Source organism: Nothobranchius furzeri, chromosome 15, assembly GCF_043380555.1.
Source record: "Nothobranchius furzeri strain GRZ-AD chromosome 15, NfurGRZ-RIMD1, whole genome shotgun sequence".
NCBI classification, from domain to species: Eukaryota; Metazoa; Chordata; class Actinopteri; order Cyprinodontiformes; family Nothobranchiidae; genus Nothobranchius; species Nothobranchius furzeri.
This window is the reverse complement of record NC_091755.1, coordinates 60437475-60459984: the sequence shown is the minus strand read 5'-3', so window position 1 is coordinate 60459984 and position 22510 is coordinate 60437475.

Below are 22510 nucleotides of genomic sequence, written 5' to 3'. Positions count from 1 at the left end.
TTGGAGGGATGATGGACCCCAGGTTAGGAAGCACTTGTCTAAACCATGAGAGCATTAAAATGTCCAATTCCCTACGTCTTGGTCTTAAATCAGCCCTTATTTCACTGTTTATGCTAGGAGTGACTATTTTGTAGTCTCCTTACACTAAACAATTAGATGAGGGGGGATTTCCCATCCAAGTCAGCAGGGCTTTGCCAAAAATGTTGTTGTAGCTTAGCATTCATCCAGCATAATGTTTCCACTAATTTGCTAGAAAACAGGAAAAGTGAAGCAGTCAGCCAGTAGGACAGCCCAGGAGCTTTACACGCCACTGGAGATGAGGAATGAAGCATTCTGTTTAAACCCCAAGCACTGGTACAGGAAGGAGGTCAAGTCATGTTTGGTGCAAAGTTAGGATGGCGTTTATTGATTTGTGTATGGTTTCTGTGAACTTTATTTAGGGTGAAAACAGGCCATGTATGGCCAGTTCAGGTGTGTGTATGGGTAAGCACAAGGCAGCATTCTCAGAGGCGGTTCTTCGTGTGTAATCACATTAGCAGGTGGGTCAGCTGTTGAGTTGATTTGGGGTTGGGTCGTTATCCTTTGACTTGTGTAGTGAGCCCTTCCTTTACACCACCTTTAAAAAAACATCCCTCTATGAAAATCTTAAAGGCAGTTATTTGTGAAGTGATACAGAATTACTATTTAGCTTTCTTCCTGAAAGTTTGGAAGAAAAAACGTTTCCAGCAGTTAACTGCTGAATATTTTCAGTGCAGCTAAAACAAAAAAGGTTTCTGTCTTAAAACTGTTCAAATATCAACAATTTCAAAGTGAATACATGTGAACATAGATATGTTTACTTTTACACAGCCATCAGTTTTGTATAACGTGGACATTTTGGCAGAAAACCAAATAAATATTTATAAAATTTATAAAAGGAACACTCTTCAGAGTGGGTATGTCCCTTTAATGTAAATAAGTTATTTTCTGTCCTTTACCATTTTGGTTTAGAGAACAAAAACACAGCTAAACAGCTGTTCTGCACATATCTGGATGGGAACTGGTCACCTGTTTTCTCTGACTGGAAACCCCCAGCTCCCCAGGCCCTGTTGCACAGTGCAATGACTCACTTAGAATGTTTAAGTGTGTGTATAGGTGGATTGATTCAAGAAGCGTCATTGCATTTGTGGTTTTTTGCACGTTTAATGTGCATGCATGCTTAGGTTCTTGGTTTAGTGTTTGAGTGACTCTGCATTGTTTCAGAGGTAATTAGACAACCAGTCGGTGATGTCTAATCAAGTGCCATATTACAAATGTGCTCTGTTTACCCAGGAAACGTGCAAATCTGCTCAGAATTTTAGTTTAAATTTTCCAGTTGTTCCTCTCTGACCCTATCAACCCTGACAAGTCTTTCATCTGTTTTGAATTAATATTACATTATTCTATAATACGCGTTGACTAATCACATAAGCAAGACACTTGAAATTCTGACATGAAAAAAAAATCTTCAGTTTCACATAACTCAAATGAAGCTCCTTCTGAAGGATGCTTCTAATGACCATTTCAACGCTCTGCTTTTCTTAATACTCTTCTTCTTTCTTCTCTTCATACAATCTATTCTTAATGAAAGCAGCACTTTGTCCATCTTTAACTGTATTCTCACTCAGGTCTCAGCCATTTTCATGTATTTAATTCAGTTGCCTCAATTCACATGCATACTGATAAATGGGATTAAATTAAATATTAACAATAGGCAGAACATCCCAGTAAGTGTCTGCACAAAGAGAAAAAGGTGACTGTTGTTGAACAGCCAAGGACATGCTCTCTTCCTTTCCTCTCTGAATCTTGAGTGCTTCGTCTGACGTAGCAGCAGGAACATGCAGGTATGCACATGTGCTCTCTCCCTCACACACACACACACACACGCACGCACGCACACACGCACACACACGCACGCACGCACGCACGCACACACACACACACACACACACACACAAATATAGGCACGTTTTCTTTATTCCAAGCTACAAATACACACATACATGTGCAGGTCGACACATACAACCCCACTTTTTCTATCTCTCTCTCTCACACACACACACACTCAAGATAATATACACAACTTGCTGGCTCTCTGATATGTGCTGGTGCATTGATCCAACTCTTTTATCTGCTAAATAACTTAACATCGATTGAGCGGGGTAAAGGAGGAGGTGGAGGAGTAAGAAGAAGAGGAGAAGGAGGAGGGAGGCAAAGAGAATTAAAGCCAACCAACATCCATGTGCTGTCCACACTGCTTGAACATGTCACCACAGATACAGTCCAGTCCAAAAAGAGAAAAGTATCTCTTATAGCAGTGCATGGGGGAGTGGGCTTTGCTGCAATAAATCGGCAACTATATAGATTTAATTTCTTCACTTCCCTCCAAAAGCCTTCTAGCGTTATGCCATTATGAGTCTGGATTCTAACAGGTACTATCTATTTCTTATTATTTGAAGCAGCCGGAGGAAAAGTGTAATAGTGACCCCCTCCTCAGCCTCAAGGGATCCCGCTCCACACCCATACAGGGTTCAGAGGCTAATTGGATATATCACTGCAAAAAACATTTAAAATCCCAAATCAATACCTGCCTCTTTAATGCTTTTCCTGAATAAGTGCTTCTCTCTATTGCTGCTGACCCCCCTCTCTGTCTCCCGTCTCTGAGCACTGTCTCACGTCCAATCCCTCACCGCCTATAGGGGCCAGGAGATACATGTAGGGGTCAATGAGCTAAGGGCCACTGGGGGCCAAAACAGAATGAGCCCCCACGGGGTCTTAGAGTGGAATGGGGGGTGGAGATGGGAGATGTTTCTAGAAATGACATCAAAGTTTACTGTGAGCAAAGGATGGGACGCTTAGCAGCAACAGGCTGTTTAAGTTCAGTCTCTACATCTGGTTGTGATGTTTTATTTTCTTCCTGAGTGAGTGTGTAGGTATGTGTGTGTGCGTATGTATGAGAGTTTGTGTGCATGTGTGTCTGTGAGTGTGTGCATGCACGTAAAAAATCCTATGAACTATTGGCCCAATTTTCTTGAAACTTAGTCTTCATGTGATAGATGTGAATCTATGATCTACATCTGCTTTACTATTGGAGTCTGCCTATTTCCTGATGACTGCCACAACGAATTAGCCTAGTGAACTAGACCAAATTCTTGCTTTGCAAAAAACTGGCTACAGATTAGTTCATTTTTAAAGATTCTTAGTTATAGTTTTAAATTGTAGTAGCTGAGACTCATTAGAAACTCAGAGCACAGATGATGCGATATATGTATTTTAAATATTTTAAATACGGATGTCCGATATAATCGGTCTGCCATTAATATCGGCAGATGTCTGCATTCAAAAACGGAAATATTGGTACTGGTTTTCAGTCTTTTCATGACACAACTTTAACATACCATACACATATAAAACTCTTAAGCTACTTCTGCTCTCACTCAAAATGTAACAATATGACAGATCTGAAACAAAGTGTTTGAGATATTTTGTCCTTTTGGCACAACTTGTGAAGTAGAAATTTGGGTAATGCTTCCTGTTACAGTCCCCTAATTACTACTTACATGGTATAAAACATAGTAAGTGTATTATTGTTTCGGTGTTCCTAAGCAGTTATTACCATATAACTCAGGTTCAATTCTAGTTTTTATTTGTATTAATCATTTCCATCATGCTTTACACAATAATTACAATGTATAACAATTATACACTTCAATTACACAATAATGCACTTAAACTTACTATGTAACTAACATTCCGTTTTTGGTTCTTTTTTAAAACACAGAAAAGGTTTCTTTTTACCTTACTTCCTGGCAGTTTCGTTTGCGGGTGCAAACTTCCTCAGAGCTGACGTTGATGGTGGCATCACTTCCTACTCCTTTTATTCGCGGGCAGCAGAGGACGTTGTCACTCTCCCGTCTCTGATGATGCAGTCCCATGCACGATCCACGGGGTGGGGTGGGGGTGTGGGGGTATGGGGTGTGGGTGTATGTGTGTGGGGGGGTAATGTTTGTAAATGATAAAAATAGCTATTTTGCCCGAATTTTGACTGACAGGCTACATAATTCAGAAAACACTCAACGGTTCAAACGGTGGGCAACTAATTTCTATGTTTTCTGAGCAATATGCTACTGTAATAATAACTCAAATCTGTAATAATTTTTTGGGCCCCTCCAGGTACGAGGCCCTACGCATTCTGAGTACCTTGCATATGGACAGCGGCGGCCCTGTCCACTAGAACCTTGCAGCCCCGGCCAGAATTGTGGCTGGTCAATCACAGCAAGTTTATTTAGAAAAACAATGTATTTTTATGTTTAATGTGGTTTTTCCACAATGTAATGGCGGACTGCCCCTTTGACTGACATCTGTAGTGGGCCAATCACAGCACTAAGCTGGTTTGACATGCCTTTGGCATCAACTTTGGACAATTTTTGATTAAACCTCTTGGTGTAAGCATCAGATGTCACACCCTGTCCTGTCTCCCCTTATGTTTTAGTCTGTCTCCGTTAATTGCTCCCACCTGCCTCTTGTTTCCCAATCACCCTAGCTCCCGCTCCTCGTGTATTTAAACCCCTTCTGTTCTGTGTTTCATGTCAGGTCATTGTTCCCATGTCCAGTGTGTTCATTATTAAAACCTTTAAACACCCTACCTGTCTGCCTGTCTTCCTGTCCCATGTTTGGATCCTCACCTGATCACCGCTCCGCTCACCAGGCACGCTCGTGACAGAATGACCCGACCCACAGAAGGATCCAGCAGGAAGGTTATTTCCTGAGAGTACCTGTTCCAGTTTTTCTCTGCGGACCATCGGCCGGCATCCTCTCCTCCTCCGGCTTCGCCTCGCCGCAGACGGCATCCCCGACCTTCTGCCTCGGTGTTCCTCTCCACCCTCCCAGAGCCCGGTGAGAGAGTGGATGGCGAGACGCTTCCTGATTGCTCCAGTTACGTGGGCACCCGCCTGGCTGTGTGCTCTCCCGGAGATGGCCCACGGCGTGGGGAGAGATGCCAGGCTCCACCGCAGCCCTGTGTCCCAGGACGGAGCTGCGACTTTGCCGCTGCCCCTGCTCGGCGCAGTTGTTTGGACACGCCCCCGGTCAGACCAGCAGTCCCGTCTCCAGCCGAATCGACGCCTGCAGGTGGAGGAGCTGCACCCGCAGCCCAGCTGACTGGGTTCGCCAGTCTCCGAGCTGAGTTGGTCCAGATTCATCAGCCCCTCAATCTCATTAAGCTCCAGCTGGACGATCTGCTTGCCGCTGCCTCGGCTGGACCAGCTGTCCCGCCACCAGTCCAATCGGCTCCTCCGTCATCTGCAGGAGGAGGAGCAACGCCCGCAACCCAGCTGACTGAACTTGCCAGTCTCCGGGCTGAGCTGGCCCAGCTTCATCAGATCGTCAGTTCTAATCAGCTTCAACTGGACACTCTGTCCTCCCTGCGCTCCCAGTCTCCAGCACCACCAGTTCACTCACAGCCTGTTCCAGAGGTGGTCCCGGTGAACGCACCGCATCCGGTCCCGCCTGTCCAGACAGCCCCTCCTGCAGCGGCTTCATCCAGACGTCAAAGGTGCCGGCCCAGAAGCAGACGGTGCGGGCCCAGAAGCAGACGGTACCAGCCCAGAAGCAGACGTTCCGGTTCCGGCCCAGAAGCAGACGGTACCAGCCCAGAAGCAGACGGTTCTGGTCCGGAAGCAGATGGTTCCGGTTTCGGCCCAGAAGCAGAAGATTCGGGCCCAGAAGCAGATGGTTCCAGTCCCGGCCCAGAAGCAAACGGTTCTGGCTCCGAAGCAGAGGGTTCCGGTTCTGGCCCGGAAACAGATGGTTCCGGTTCCGGACCAGGGGTCAACGGTCCAGGGGTCGACGGTTCGGAAGTTGATGGACCAGAAGTCGACGCCTCCGGACCAGGAATCGATGCCCCCGGACCAGAAGTCGATGGAGGTCGACGCCCTTTCCAGTCCAAGGGTCGACGCCTCCAAGCCAAGGGTCGACGCCTCCAGTCCAAGGGTCGACGCCTCCAAGCCAAGGGTCGACACCTCCAAGCCAAGGGTCGACGCCTCTAAGCCAAGGGTCGACGCCTCTAAGCCGAGGGTCGACGCCTCTAAGCCAAGGGTCGACGCCTCCAGTCCAAGGGTCGACGCCTCCAGTCCAAGGGTCAACGCCTCACCCTGTTCTGAAGTCGACGTGTCTGATGTCGACGTGTCTGAAGTCGTCGTCTCCTCTGAAGTCAACGTGTCTGAAGTCGTTGTCTCCTCTGAAGTCGTCGTCTCCTCTGAAGACGTTGTCTCCTCTGAAGTCGTCGTCTCCTCCGAAGTCGTCTCCTCTGAAGTCGACGTCTCCTCTGAAGTCGACGTGTCTGAGGTCGACGTCTCCTCTGAAGTTGTCTCCTCTGAAGTCGTCTCCTCTGAAGTCGACATCTCCTCTGAAGTTGTCTCCTCTGAAGTCGACGTGTCTGAAGTCGTCTCCTCTGAAGTTGATGTGTCTGAAGTTGTCTCCTCTGAAGTCGACGTGTCTGAAGTCGTCTCTTCTGAAGTCGACGTGTCTGAAGTCGAGTCCTCTGAAGTCGACGTGTCTGAGGTCGACTCCTCTGAAGTCGACTAGTCTGAGGTTGATGTCTCCTCTGAAGTCGTCTCCTCTGAGGTCGAGGTGTCTGAAGTCGTCTCCTCTGAGGTTGAGGTGTCTGAAGTCGTCTCCTCTGAAGTCGACATGTCTGAAGTCGTCTCCTCTGAAGTCGACTTGTCTGAAGTCGTCTCCTCTGAAGTTGACATCTCCTCTGAAGTCATCTCGTCTGAAGTCGCCTCTGAAGTCGTCTCGTCTGAAGTCGCCTCTGAAGTCATCTCGTCTGAAGTCGTCTTGTCTGAAGTCGCCACTGAAGTCGTCTCGTCTGAAGTCGTCTCGTCTGAAGTCGCCTTATCCACTCTAGAGGTCGACGTTCGCTCCATTCTAGAGGTCGACGCTCGCTCCACTCTAGAGGTCGACGCTCTCTCCACTCCAGAGGTCGACGCTCCCTCTGGTCTGACGTCTCCACCGTCTCCGGTTCCAATGGTGGTTCTGAAGGTCGCTCTGGCCCAGCTTGCAGATACTATGTCCCCGGCCCAGCCTGCAGAGCTCCTTATCTGCCGCAGGCGCTGGCCTCCAAGGGCCCGTCGCCTCCTCATCTGCCACAGGCGCCGGCCTCCAAGGGCCCGTCGCCTCCTCTTCTGCCGCAGGCGCCGGCCTCTAAGGGCCCGTCACCTCCTCATCTGCCACAGGCAAAGGCCCCCGGACTCTGCTGGTCCCTGCCGCCTCTCCATCGGTTCCTCTGGGCCCTCCCTCCGGGTCCCCCTCCTCCCGCCCTGCTCCTTGTTCCTGTGGGCATCTGGGATCTGCCCTATGAGGGTGGGGCGGGGGGGGGGGGGGGGGGGGGGGGGACTGTCACACCCTGTCCTGTCTCCCCTTATGTTTTAGTCTGTCTCCGTTAATTGCTCCCACCTGCCTCTTGTTTCCCAATCACCCTAGCTCCCGCTCCTCGTGTATTTAAATCCCTTCTGTTCTGTGTTTCATGTCGGGTCATTGTTCCCATGTCCAGTGTGTTCATTATTAAAACCTTAAACGCCCTACCTGTCTGCCTGTCTTCCTGTCCCGCGTTTGGATCCTCACCTGATCACCGCTCCGCCCACCAAGCACGCTCGTGACATCAGACAGGAACCGAAATTAAGATTCTTCAGTTTCAAACTCATTAAGACCAGAACTTAAACTTTATTTTCTAAAATTGTTAAATAAGCAAACTGATTACCTTAGCTAACCTCACTGAAGATGGCCACCACATCTAATTATCTTTAACAAGCAGAGAAATGACCATAACTAAGTCCATTTTATGGATAATGAGGTAGATTTTCATGCAGTGGTCGCCGAGAGTCATTGAAACACAATTACTAACTAATTTCTCAAGATCTTGCAAAATTGAATGATCTTTGACTAAAACCCAATCATTACTCAACAAAAGCTGATTTTAGTTTAAAATTCCAGCATGAAAAGTAATGGGTAATATACATTCATTCTTAACATAACATTTGTTTTTTGAAGCACTCTTTGAGGTTTGTGTTGGTTTATTTCAACTCTACCATATCACTTAATCTGTCATTAGTTGCAATTTTGAATATGAGACACTTGAGTTGTACTTCGAAAAATTAAACTCTCAATATCGTGTGTTGGGTGAGTTGTAAACCCTTCAAACTCCCTGCCACAGCCATCCTGCCAACTGGACCTGATACTGAGGCTGTGATTGCCAGCAGTAGCAAAATGTTTCAGCAGCAGCCTCATAAGTCACCATTAGCATGTCCTGTTTGGGTTCAATGCCAGGCATCAGATCTCTGATTGAATTCATGAGGCTGGATTGCGGTCAGCAGGGCCCCTGTTGTGTTCCTGTCCTCTTTAAGAAATTGTGTGTGTGAGAATTTGCATCATCTTTGTCGAAATTGGATTTAAATGAGCTTTCTTCAGGGATCAGTTTAAAACTGCCACAGTTTCATGCAGCCAGCGTTATTGCCTTTGACATAGTTTCATTTCCAGAAAAACAGGAAGCAGAGATGGTCGTCTTGCACTTCTGTCCCAGTGGCTGCAGTTAACATGACCCTGGATGTGCATTGATGTACTTGTGTGCAGATAATGGTGCATATTTGTGGTTAGTCTGTGCATGTGTGTGTGCGTGTGTGTGTGTGTGTGTGTGTGTGTGTGTGTGTGTGTGTGTGTGTGTGTGTGTGTGTGTGTGTGTGTGTGTGTGTGTGTGTGTGTGTTTGGAGAACTGCATCACTTCATAACAGATCAGATTTCTTTGTGCGTCAACGCGACATCTTCAGTTACAATAGCTGTTGATATTTAGATTCTGATGTTACTGATAATGCACTGACAGTTTATTCTGTTTTGGTTTGGAGCCGTTAGATCTGTCTGACTTGAAGATTTGGGGTCATGAACCATAATGTCCTGTCACTCCCAGTCAAGCAGTAGAGGCAGGTCCTAATACATGATCTCCATTCTGCACAAACACGTTACATCTGACACTCTGTTTTTATTGGAGTTTGTCTGCACTCTGCTTTTAGTTTCACCCCCTCACTTCACCTCCTTCCCAAGTCCCCTTTTCCTCTCCCGCCAAGTTCCCTCCTTCATTTTCTCCCACCTCCCCTTCCCACTCCTTCCTTCCTCTGTTTGCTTTTGCTCCCTTGATTCACTTTCAGTGCCAACTTTTTCTTTTCTTTGTCAAATTACCCTCACTCAGTCTGTTTTCTGTGTTGACTGCAAAAGAGGCAGGGGAAAGAAAAGCAAGGGAGGAATTCAATGAAACCTGATGTCAAATGTAGTTTGAGCATTTTTGTGCAACAATGATTGATGTTAAAATGTTATTTATCTACTCTCCTGTTGAGGAACAAAAATTCATATAGAAAAGAACAAGATTAATAGCCCGTTAGAACTCAGGTGATGCTAACTTTGTCACTGAGAGTTTAGGCTGAACTGGTTTAATAAACACAGGGCTTTAAAGGAAGTGATAACTAATTTGTTATTTAGACATTTTTTGAGTATGTGGGGTATGGAGCTTCTCTGGCAGAAGTCTCCCTGGGCTCTCTGCGCTCCAGGGGAGACGTCTGGATCTCTGGGGCTTGGACCTACTCCATCTTCCATGGGTCTTTGGGACCAGGTCTGTGGCCCCTCATACAAACTATTGAAGACTCGTATAGAGAAGCCTTACATACACAAGCATGTGTATGCACACAGGTGCTCACATGGTGCTTTCACTAGTATAGACTTGTTCATATTTGACACATAACCTAGGCTGTGGTCGGCACTAAATGCACTATGAATTTTAACCGTGTGCTTTTCAGCAAAATTTTTTACTGTTCTATATCCTTATGCAGTTGGTGCAGTGATATTTTAGTTCTGTTGTAGTTTTCTCTGTCCCCTTTTCCTCTATTTTATTTATTTTTTTGCACAGAAGCAGATTATTGTACATCTCTAATTGTTTGTTATTGTGAGAGTAAAACTGTAAGGCTTGTCTTCGGCACTCAGACATCAATTTTGATTGCTTTACAGCTGGATAGGACACGGGGAAAAACATTTTTAAAAGCAGCGCTTGTCATTTCAGAATGTTTTTTTATGGAAAATAAAAGTTGTTTTAGGAGAAAGCTTAAACCCAATATAATGTGTACTTTTGTTTGCTGCTTTTGATTATGGTTAAATTCTTTCTTTACATAAAGTAAAAGGGGGCCATTTTACCTAAACTCAGCTCATTACAGTTGTCCTACTAAATTCTTTAAACAACATCCTCTAACAGTTTTGTGAAAGGGGATATTTTCAGCTGCTTCCATTTTCTACACACTCAGTAATACTATGTAACATTGTAAAGTGTCGTGCGATGACCAAGCTGAACTGAACTGAACTATATACAATACTATTGTGATTAAACTAATTTAATAAAACTTATGTTACTTATACATTTGAAATACTGTGCTAGTTTGCTAGTATGTTTTCCCATTGTTTTTAGTGACGTTTCCTAATCGTGTCTGATCTCAACATGGGGAAATGGAATTGCAGTTATTGTTTAATGTTTGGAGAAAGGGTCCATCATCTTCATTCATGGTTATCACATTTAAAGCACAAATGCTGGTGCACAATGTTGATGTTTAGCATAATGGAAAACCACCACGTACACTAAAAAAGGATATGTAAAAAAAAAGTGTATGTCATTTAAATACATGTACATTTTTTAATTCCACTTTTAAGGTCACCAGTTCTTGCGTTTCAACTGTTTTAAAAAAAGAACCAGTCTGAATTTATAGCTATTAGCTAAATCTTACATAAAATTTTTAATTGGTGATTACTAGGGCCAAGACTCTTTTTTTATTTTTATTTTTGGGGTGCATGCACAGTTTCCTTATTTTCTTTCTCTTCAGCCAAGATGAAGTGTAATTGTCACACTGGGGATTTGCTGCCCCCTAGCAAATTATTTGAAAGTCCTAAAAATGGGATTTGATGAAATAGGGTTTACTAAACATGCTTAGTTTAGGTTTACACTTTTTAGTTTCACCATTTCTATAAATAACAGCTGAGACTTTATACATTTTAGTTAAATTGTACATAAAAGTGTTAGCTGATGTGTATTTGGCCCAAGAATATCCTTGAGTGTAGCTAGGTATTATATTTGCCACATGTAGCTTTTAACAACTAATGTCACATTGAGCAAACATTGCGGCAAATCTAGTCGCATTTTCACAGTTTCTTAAAATGATTACAATTGTATTTAATATAAATATATATATTCATGTAAAACATTCATATATAGAATAAACCTAAACAAATGTAGTTGATCTAAATTAATTTAATAAATTTGAAGGTATATTTCAGAAAATGAAACATTTAGCTAATATGCTAAATCAGTTTGCAATAAAACACCCATTAAGATAGACTGGGTGAAGTAATTCGCCCGCTAAGGTCTCAGACTCACTTTAGTGTTAAAAGTGTGTGAGTATGTGTTAGAAAGGGGATGTCGTCTCTTCTCTTTTATTTCTGTTTGTGAATTCACATCTTTATTTTCATGTCAGCTAAATATTTAGTTTAAAACCGCTGCAAGTATAATATTTTTTAACATCTAGATTTTAATGTATACATTTAATTGTCAATATAAATGTTAATTTTAATTTATTAGAAGCTAAACTATGTCAAATTAAGCGGTTTGTTTGTTATAACGTGTGACTTTACAGTTGATGCCTCACATAAAAAGGCTGGTTGCACAAAACTTAGGAAATCTTTCAACACTGACCGCTATGAGGCATGTTTGGAAAAGCCTAATGCAAAATAAAAAAAGCACACAAAAGTCACAAAAATAAACATATTGGCTAATGTCTTTAAAGAGGAATTTCAGTTTCCTCTTTTCATGACACCCAGGAGGACATTTACCGGTAGTCCTGTAGATTTGAACAAGAAAGAAGCTGTCAGTGGTAAAGTGATGATAAAGTGATGCACACAGAATCTCCCAAACACAAACCTGCCCTTTGGTGTTCTTTAGAGTTTTTCGTCAGGCTGCATCTTATTTCTGTGTGTAAATGTAAGAACTGGACGGATCCTCTGGAGTGTGACTGATGTGTGGAGACACACTCCATACACTTCCAACAAGCCAGAGATTGACATGATAACCTTTCACCACCATTCCCAAAAGGCAGAATAACTGTGTACTTTGTTATGTTTGTTTGTGCAAGACACATTTCTGATGTCAGCGCAAATATCCATGCAGCCATCAGCTTAGGCAAGTGGCAAAATATGGGAAAATAAACTTTTATCCATTATATGGCTGCGACTGATCCAAGGATGTTTTGTTTTCAAAGACGAAGATTTTGTAAAACATACACAGGGGTGTTAACGCTGTAAATGTGGAGAAAAACATATGTATCTGTATATTTGGAATGAGGAAGACTTTAAAGAGGAACCATAAAAGCAGATTTTTGACTTCCTTAAAACAGCCTTCTTCACAATAAGTTGTACTCTTTTTCTCTTTATTTTCAGTTGTGTGTCCAGGATCTGACCAACGGCTTACAGTCAAGTGAAAAGAAAGTTGGTGGCTTCTTTTAGAAAGAGGATGTAGGAGTTACCCAGAAGTACTTGTTCCCAACCTTTTTTTTTTCAACCTGGGTCTTTTGCACCACAGACTTTGTCATTCTCAAAAGAAAAATATCTTTCCATTTTCAGCTTATGATGAAAAAAGGAAAATGATGTATTGTGTAATGCTTAGAGCCTAATATGATCAACTTTAAAAGCAGCCATGCTACGTAGAATGTGTGTACAAGAAGCTGATTAGTTTAGCCAACTTTACATTTACCACACAGTGACCGACGCACACACACACACACACACACACACACACACGCAGACGTGTGTGTGTGTGTGTGTGTGTGTGTGTGTGTGTGTGTGTGTGTGTGTGTGGTAAAATGCGTTACAGCTTAATCTGCTTGTGTGTTTGGCCAAACATGAATATTATATTACTGCAGAGAGTGACATCTGGCCAGACAATAACAAGAGGATAAAAATTAGGGAAGATCACACAGTTATAGGCTTCATCTCACTCCACACACACACACACACACACACACACACACACACACACACACACACACACACACACACACACACACACACACACACACACACACACACACACACATTGCATTTCAAATCATTTGCCACATGCCCCCACTCCAACTGTGGTTAATCACATTATCTAGAACCCCCAGCACTTAAATCCATAACTAGCGTGTGTATTAATCACAGGGAATCTTGTTATCATGTCTATATTAATTAAAGCCATCTGCCAGCAATGAGGTGAGGGTGTGTGGGTGGGGTGGGTGGTGGTGATAGGTTCATGTGATGCTGCGTTTGTGTTTGAAGGAAGTCAACTTGATGTTTGGGAAGATGGCAGTTAGTTATTTTAGGTTATTGTGTAGCTTGCTGAAACTTTAAAACGCACAATGATTAAGGCTACAGCATGAGATCCACAGTGAGTTTGCCGCTTAACATAACTTGACAGGCACTTCCTGGTTTAGTGTCATCCCAATCCTCTTTAGCCGGTGATCAAATATCCATCTGTCTCTGCAGCCAGAGCACCTTATTTATTCCTGGCATGAGCCTGTACATGTGTAAGGCTTTAACCGTCTGCCTTCAGAGTCCTGCATAGGAATCAGGCATCTAGAGATGGAAAAACGAGGGGAATGGAAGTCTTCATGTTTCTATCAGGATCTCCCACAGCAGAGGAGGCTGTTTGACTGTCTGTAAGTGATGGTGGTAAAGAATCTTGTCTCTCCGCGTGAAAGATAGCCCTGAAGGAGAAAGAAGCTACTGCTTGAGTTAAGTTCAAAACAAAATAATATTGAACTCAGCGTTTTTCAGAAAAAGGAAACACCGTAAAGTTTTGATATGTTGCCTTTTCCTTGGTAAGATGTGGCTCTCGGGCAGACAGACTTGAGAGGAGAGAGGTGGAGTTACCCGCGTAGGTTGAAGATGGGAAAGGCCTGTTATGGATTCAAGAATAAAGAAACGGTACACAGCCTCACACATCCATCTGTCTGTCTATCCCTTCATTAGTCCCTCCTTCTTTCTGCGAAAACCGTTCCTTTATCTCTCAAACTTCAAGGCTCCACGAAGGGAAAACATGTCAGTAACTGGGGGCGTAATCCTGGGCGGCCAGTGCTTCTCACTCAAACATGCACAACAAATACACGACAGCACAGACACACACACATACACACACACACACACACACACACACACACACACACACACACACACACACACACACACACACACACACACACACACACACACACACACACACACACACACACACACACACACACACACACACACACACACACACACACACACACACACACACACACACACACACACACACACACACACAGCTGAATGACAGCTGATCAGGAGTGCCTGCCAGCTCCCTCTTCTTCTTCTTCTCACCCCCCCCCCCCCCCTCTCATCTCAGCACTCATCTGATTTGATCCATTAGCATTCTTTCCTCTGTGTTGTTCATGCTACTGTCAGGCTCTGTGGTACAACCTCGGTCTGAAGCAGTTGAAATGTCGCCTGGGGGGCCTCACCTGAAAGGGCTGACAGCTGCCTGCATAATCAGCTGCTCTGATCCCAGATCCTGATAGGCCCAGCCAGACCAGAGAGCAGTGGGGGTGGGGGGGTGGGGGGTGGGGGGGGGGGTGGTGGGGGGTGGGGGGGGCAGGTGGCTTTATGATTGGAGAGCGGGCTTGGTTCAAAGACGCACATGAGAAACGAAAGCGAGTAAGAGATGTAAGGTGGGGACAGGACATGTGGCTGGGGGACATGTCAGGGGAGGAGGGACATTTATTAGAACGTTTTGGGAGAATAATTTTTTTTAAATCAAACCTTCAGTTTGACTCTTGACACGAGGTCAAGTTTGATTTTTCTTAATCAAAAAGAAACTGGCCAAAGGACAATCTAAGACCATGGCATAAATGTGACATTATGACTAACAAACTGAATATTGCGTTCAAGAAAAGGTTTCTGTTTGAGTCAACATCTCCATTTACCGTTTTTAAAAGATATTTTTATGTCTGTATCTCTATTCCCACGCCTTGTATAACTGAATTAGGGATAGATCTCACATTAAATGACCAGATACTGTCCTGCCCTTGACCTGTGCCTCCTGCTCCTGGGTTAGGAAGGTTTCTGTGCAGAAATGCTAAAATAGATCTGCCACATTTTACATCTCCGTGTTTTTGTCCCCTCCGCTGGCCCACCCGGACTCACACAACAGCTCCTCTGTTAACCTCTGTTTGCTCAGGAGAGAAAGCCCTCGTAAGCGCTGCCCATGTCCGCCTCTCCACTGCAACTCCGCTCATCTCATTTCTGCCTGTGTGACTCCAGATTTCCTCCTCATTTCTCTTTGAGTTTTATTTTTGTTCATCCGTCAGTGTTTTGAATCCCATCTTCCTTTGTTGCTTTCACTCCACTATTACTCACCCTCCCGTGAGATCAATTTACCTGTGCGTGGCCGAATCTTTTTTTTCTCCACGCGGGTTTCAACCGACTGTTACGGAGTCCTCTCCTCCTCCGTCTTCTCTTCTGTCATTCACCAGCTCTTCATCTTCACTGCTAAGCCTTCCAGAGCTTCTGCTAACTTTTCAGGCTCCCAACTCATTTCAAATTCAATTAACTCTCCGGAGATTCAACTAACTTTTAAAAGGATCGGGGCATATCTCGCTGTCTCTTTCATTTGCTGCAACTTTGTGGGATCCTCCTACTCTTTTTCTCCATTTCTTTTGTCTCCTTTTTTCTTCCACATTATTACCTTCAGCCATCCGTTTCCTTTCACAGGTACTCTACCGTCACTCTTGGTCTTGCTCTCCTTGCAGCTCTCTAAACAGTCCATGCTGTCCAGGTACATGTTGTTCCTGGTAAAGGACAAAAACAGTGTAGCAGTACTCTATGTGAACAGAACTTAACAAACCTTTATAAAAAGGGGAAATTTTGTCTGTCTTTAACCTGGTTTTCAGCCAGAGGTTGGTCTCATCTCTTCAAGATCGTAACACTTTGCAGTGATGTAGATGTAGACATCCAGCACATCCATGGTATACAGACTCAAGGAAGGGCTTGTTGTATCGGCCTTGTAACGCTAATGCAGGAGTCAAAATAATATTTTTTTTTCAGTGAAACAAAACTTACTCTTCCACTCTTCTGCTGCGGTCAGAGATCTGTCAGCAGTAATGTCCTTTGTTTTACTTTCAGTTCATCAAAAGATGTTCAGAAGACCACAAGTCCTGCGGTGCGACGATTTGGTGATGCACTTTACATTAATCATCAGCCACAAACTTGTGATGGATTGTCCAGCTGATATCTTCCTCCTTTTCCCGTCTGCAATTGGCAGAATAAACAACTTGTTTGTACGACCGCTAATGAGATTGTGGCGAGTAAACGAGGACATGTGTTTTTGCTGCGAGTCGAACTGTGTACACAAACATTGTTACAGTTTAATGGCCACTAAGTGACTTAGACATGATTGATGTGTGACTGTAACACTGCTCAGTGGACTGTGTAAAGAGAAATGGAATATATTTTGTAGTGTTGACTTCTAACACAACTGGGTTAGTCATAAAACATCCTGGAAATGCAACAACTTCTAATAGTAAAGAGTTAATTGGTTTATTTGGTAATTAAAGGCAGCTTCACATTCGTGCTGCTTCTTTGTGAAGCCTTTCCTACTTTCAGTTTTAAATTATACCTTGCTGCAACTCTGTGTGTGTGTGTGTGTGTGTGCCACAATGTGAAACCCTAGGTCAAGTCCCAGCTTGCATCGCTCTACAGTAAATCACAGCCAGAGTTTTTACCGTCTTCTCCAGTGTGCCTGGGAGAGTCATTAACACACACTAGAATTACAGAACACCCCTCAGTAACCATACTTACTGTGTGTACGCACCGCGTGTGTGTGTATATGCATGTTTATTTCTCAAACATCACTACTGTATGCTAAAGTGTTGCCAATAGTTTATGTTAAAAAGTTTGAGTGCTTAAGCTTTCTGCTTGTACAAAAGCATTGTGTGCTTAAAATACATTTGACTCATTTAGTTCTGTGCTGCCCCGTTGTTTCATTTGGATCTTATTCATATACTATTATTAGTCTGTAGCCTTAAGGGATTACTCAAGAGGTTACTTTCTGGTAAAGGTGGGAGGGCAACAGCCTTGCACACAGGCTGATGTGGTTATTGGAGCCGCTATAGCTCTGTGGGGATCTATCTTACAGGGAGAAGAGAGGAGACGGGACTCACAACATCTTTCACTTTGAGATACACCAATGAGTGCACAGAAGGTCAAATCATCTGTCACTATGCTCATCATACTTAACACACTTAACACCATCTCTTGATGGCCTTACAACCCGCAATCATCCATTCATGCTTTGTCACATTCTGTTCTACTGGACTTGGATGTGTGCTGCTGGAGAGGAATGTCTCTGTAAGTGCAGGTATCAACTATTTCCTCACCTCTTTGGGGTGTTCTGCTGGAGTTTTTTTTTTTTTTTTTGATGAAATCTTGGTTCAAATATCCAGGACCACTGAGACCTGTACATCCAACATCATCAACATAAAAAGTTGAAGTGAATAGGTCATAAAAAGCTTGCCTGAGGGGGTTGTGGTGAGAGCTTGTTAACATGCCTGCTGGATGTTCTCAAACTTCCAAGCTTGTGTGCGTTGATAGCTGCCAGAGATAAGAAAATTAACCAGTTTGCTAACCATGCTATTGGATTGGTAAAGCAGCCCTACATCGTTTAGGAGTAAAATGTAGATGTTTATGTATAATTTTTTGTGAACAGCAATGCATGTAAATTTGGTAAAAAAAAATTGTTTGTTTGTTAGTTTGAAAGTTGTTAATAAAGATTTAGAAAAAATTTGCTCAAACAGCAACTGGCATGCATTGCGATTGATGATGCTATGCTCACTGTACACAAGTGTGAAAATTGTTTGCACACTTGTGTACTATGCACTCAAGGCCTTACTGCATACTTCCTCCAAGTGGGTGGGTTGTAAGCTGCTCCTTGAACCGTCACCTTATCGTGTTGGAGGAGTCTGAGTGCCCTAATGATCCTAGGAGCTATGTTGTCTGGGGAACTTTGTACCCCTGGTAGGGTCTCCCATGACAAATTGGTCTTAGGTGAAGGGCGAGACAAAGAGCGATTCAGAGGAGCTTTCATGGAAATACAATCAAAGAGTCAGAGTACCCGGCCCGGAGGGTTACCGGGGCCCCACCCTGGAGCCAGGCATGGGGTTGGGGCCCGTGAGCGAGCGCCTGGTGGCCGGGGATACATGGGCTCATCCAGCTGTGGACCCACCACCCGCAGGAGGAACATGAAGGGTTCGGTGCAGTGTGGATCGAGTGGCAGACCGAGGCGGGAGCCTTGGCGGTCCGATCCCCAGACAAGAAAACTGGTTTTTGGGACATGGAACATCACCTCGCTGGCGGGGAAGGAGCAGGAGCTTGTGGCAGAGGTTGAGCAGTACCGGCTAGATATAGTTGGACTCACCTCGACACATAGCATTGCTCTGGAACCCAAGTCCTTGAGAGGGGTTGGACACTCTCCTTTGCTGGAGTTGCTCCGGGTGAGAGGCAGAGGGCTGGGGTTGGCTTTTTGTTAGCCCCAAGACTCTCTGCCTGCCCGGAGGATGAGAGGGTAGCTTCCCTGCGCCTTCGGGTTGGGGAACGGGTCCTGACTGTTGTTTGTGCTTATGGGCCAAATATCAGTTCAGAGTGCTCACCCTTTTTGGAGTCCCTGGGACGAGTACTAGATAGTGCTCCATCAGGGGACTTCATTGTCCTGCTGGGGGACTTCAGTGCTCACGTGGGCAATGACAGCATGACCTGGAGGTGTGCAATTGGGAGGAATGGCCTGCCTGATCTGAACTCGAGTGGTGTTTTGTTATTGGACTTCTGTGCAAGCCGCAGTTTGGCCATAAAGAACACCATGTTTGAACATAAGGATGCCCATCGGTACACTTGGTACCAGGGCAGCCTAGGTCGCAGGTCGATGATAGACTTTGTAGTCGTATCATCTGACCTGCGGCCGTATGTTTTGAACACCCGAGTGAAGAGAGGAGCGGAGCTGTCAACTGATCACCACCTGGTGGTGAGTTGGATCAGATGGCAGGGGAAGATGCCGCGTAGACCTGGCAGACCCAAACGCATAGTGAGGGTCTGCTGGGAATGCCTGGCAGAAGAACCTGTCAAGGCGGTCTTCAACTCCCACCTCCGGCAGAGCTTTGACCGCGTCCCGAGAGCAGTGGAGGACATTGACTCCGAGTGGGCCTTGTTCCACTCTGCGATTGTTGAGGCGGCTGTTGCTAGCTGTGGTCATAATGTGCCCGGTGCCAGTCATGCTGGCAACCCCCGTACCCGCTGGTGGACACCAGAGGTTCGGGGAGCCGTCAAGCTGAAGAAGGAGGGCTACAGGGTGTGGCTGGACTCTGGGTCTCCAGAGGCAGCAGACAGGTACCGGATAGCCAAGCGGGGTGCAGCAGTGGCAGTTGCCGAGGCAAAATCTCGGGCGTGGGAGGAGTTTGGTGAGGCCATAAAGAAAGACTATCGATCGGCTCCAAAGAGGTTCTGGCAAACTATCTGGCGCCTTGGGAGAGGAAGGCAGCAACTCGCTCACACTGTTTACAGTGGGGATGGGAGCTGCTGAAGTCAACTGGGGCTATAGTCGGACGGTGGAAGGAATACTTTGAGGAGCTCCTCAATCCAACCTACGCACATTCCGAGGAGGAACCAGAGCCAGGAGACCTGGGGATGAACTGTCCAATCTTGGGGGCAGAAGTTACTGAGGTAGTCAAACAACTACACAGCGGCAGAGCCCCGGGGGTGGATGAGATTCATCCTGGGTATCTCAAGGCTATGGATGTTGTAGGGCTGTCGTGGTTGACACGTCTCTGCAACATTGCGTGGTCATCAGGGACAGTTCCTGTGACCGATTGATAGTTGAATCTCAGATTGAGGAGGAGCAATTTGGTTTTCGTCCTGCCGTGGAACTGTGGACCAGCTCTATACCCTTGCAAGGGTGATGGAAGGGGCATGGGAGTCTGCCCAACCATTCCACATGTGTTTTGTGGATTTGGAGAAGGCTTATGACCGTGTCCCAAGGGGCACCCTGTGGGGGACGTTCCAGGAGTATGGGGTGAGTGGCTTTCTGTTAAGGGCCATTCATTTCCTTTACCAGAGGAGCGTGGGTTTGGTCCGCATAGCCAGTAGTATGTCGGACCTGTTCCCGGTGAGGGTTGGACTTTGCCAGGGCTGCCCTTTGTCACGGGTTCTGTTCATTACCTTTATGGACAGAATTTCTAGGCACAGCCGTGGTGTGGAGTGTGTCGAGTTTGGTGGCAGGAGAATCTCATCACTGCTTTTTGCGGATGATGTGGTCCTCCTAGCTTCATCCATCTCTGACCTTCAGCTCTTGCTGGGTAGGTTTGCGGCCGAATGTGAAGCGGCTGGGATGAGGATCAGCACCTCCAAATCTGAGACCATGGTTCTCGACCGGAAAAGGGTGGCTTGCCAACTCCGGGTCGGGAGAGAGGTCCTACCTCAAGTGGAGTAGTTTAAGTATCTCGGGATCTTGTTCACGAGTGAGGGTAGGAGGGATCGGGAGATCGACAGGCAGATTGGTTCGGCATCTGCAGTGATGCAGACGCTGAGCCGATTTGTCATGGTGAAGAGGGAGCTGAGCCAGAAAGCCAGGCTCTCGATTTACCGGTCGATCTACGTCCCAATCTTCACCTATGGTCAAGAGCTTTGGGTAATGACCGAAAGAACGAGATTGTGGATACAAGCGGCCGAAATCAGTTTCCTCCGTAGGGTGGCAGGGCTCTGCCTTAGAGATAGGGTGAAGAGCTCGGACATTCGGGAGGGACTCGGAGTAGAACCGCTGCTCCTCCGGATCAAAAGGAGTCAGTTGAGGTGGTTTGGGCATCTGGTCAGGATGCCTCCTGGACACCTTCCTGGGGAGGTGTTTTGGGGATGTCCTGCCGGCAGGAGGCCCCCGGGTCGACCCAGGACACGTTGGAGAGGTTACATCTCCAATCTGGTCCGGGAACGCCTTGGGGTCCTGCCGGAGGAGCTGGTGGAGGTGGCCGGGGAGAGGACGGCCTGGAGCTCCCTAGTTGGGATGCTGCCCCGCGACCCGGATCCGGATAAGCGGATGAAGACAACGACAAACTCACTGATTTTGACTCCTGTTGGGGAATGCTGTTGCTGTTTTAATCAGACTCAGAATGACTTACAAGGCATTCACTCTTATTAGAGACCACTGTAAATGTATTAATTAAATGAGTGATGCACTCCTTTAATAAATAAAAAAGTAATTTGAGAGAAAAAAATGGAATTTACCTGAGTCTTTTTAAAAACCTGTTGCTGAAAAAAGTGCAATTAGTTATTTAGTTGTGATTAAAAGGGCAGAAATTAAATAAGTCTGTAAGTTGGCAAATAAAAAGTGTTTTATCAGTGTTATGTTTTCTGCAGCTCCATCACAAGAGTTACAAAACCAGTTTAAGGGGATTTTAAAAAGCAGACTTCCACAAATAATCACCTGGTAGCTGTTTTGATGTTTTTATTCAACATTTATGTGCAGACATTTTTCAAAATGAATAAGACTTGACAACAACTGCCAGGTGTTAACATACTGTGTAAACGACTCTGTTTGGGGTTAAAACTGAACAGTGTGAGCTCCTGAAGGGTTAAGAAGTGCAGTGGTGAGGCCATTCAGCCCTAAAGCTGGGCATAAAGCCAGCTCCACTCATAAACATGAAGAGCTTTAAGTGTGTGTGAGTGTGAGCGTGTGTGCCTGCCTTTATGTGCACGTGTCTGTCCGTGCCAGGGACAGCCCAGTGACTCAGAGTACAAAACCCTGCCCCCCTTGGCAAAAAGAAGAGCAGAATTTTAAAGAGACACAAGCACCTCTAAAAGGCGGTTTCAGGAATACAGGATCAGTCACAACAGGAGGCGCTGCAGAGTGTTGGACGGGAGTTTGAATTTTGAAATTCAGAAGTGTGATCACACAGGTCTAATATCCTGTGGAAACAGGCCAGTCTACCAGATTTCCCACTGTGAAACTGTTTATCACACACTCTACTATAAACACTAGTTCACTTATGGAGGATTTATTTCAAAGATTAAAACAAAGTCATTTGGAACTCATGAATGTCAAATCTCTATTTTTATCAGAAGCCTACAAAAAATAAGCATCTTCGACAGTTTCTGAAGCTTATGGCCTTTCTTCTCTCACTCAGAGCCTTTTCCCTGTCCGTCTTTTGCTGCCCTGCTTACACACACACACACACACACACACACACACACACACACACACACACACACACACACACACACACACACACACACACACAAACACACACACACACACACACACACACAAACAGGCACTGAGCCAACTGAGTCACATCTAAAT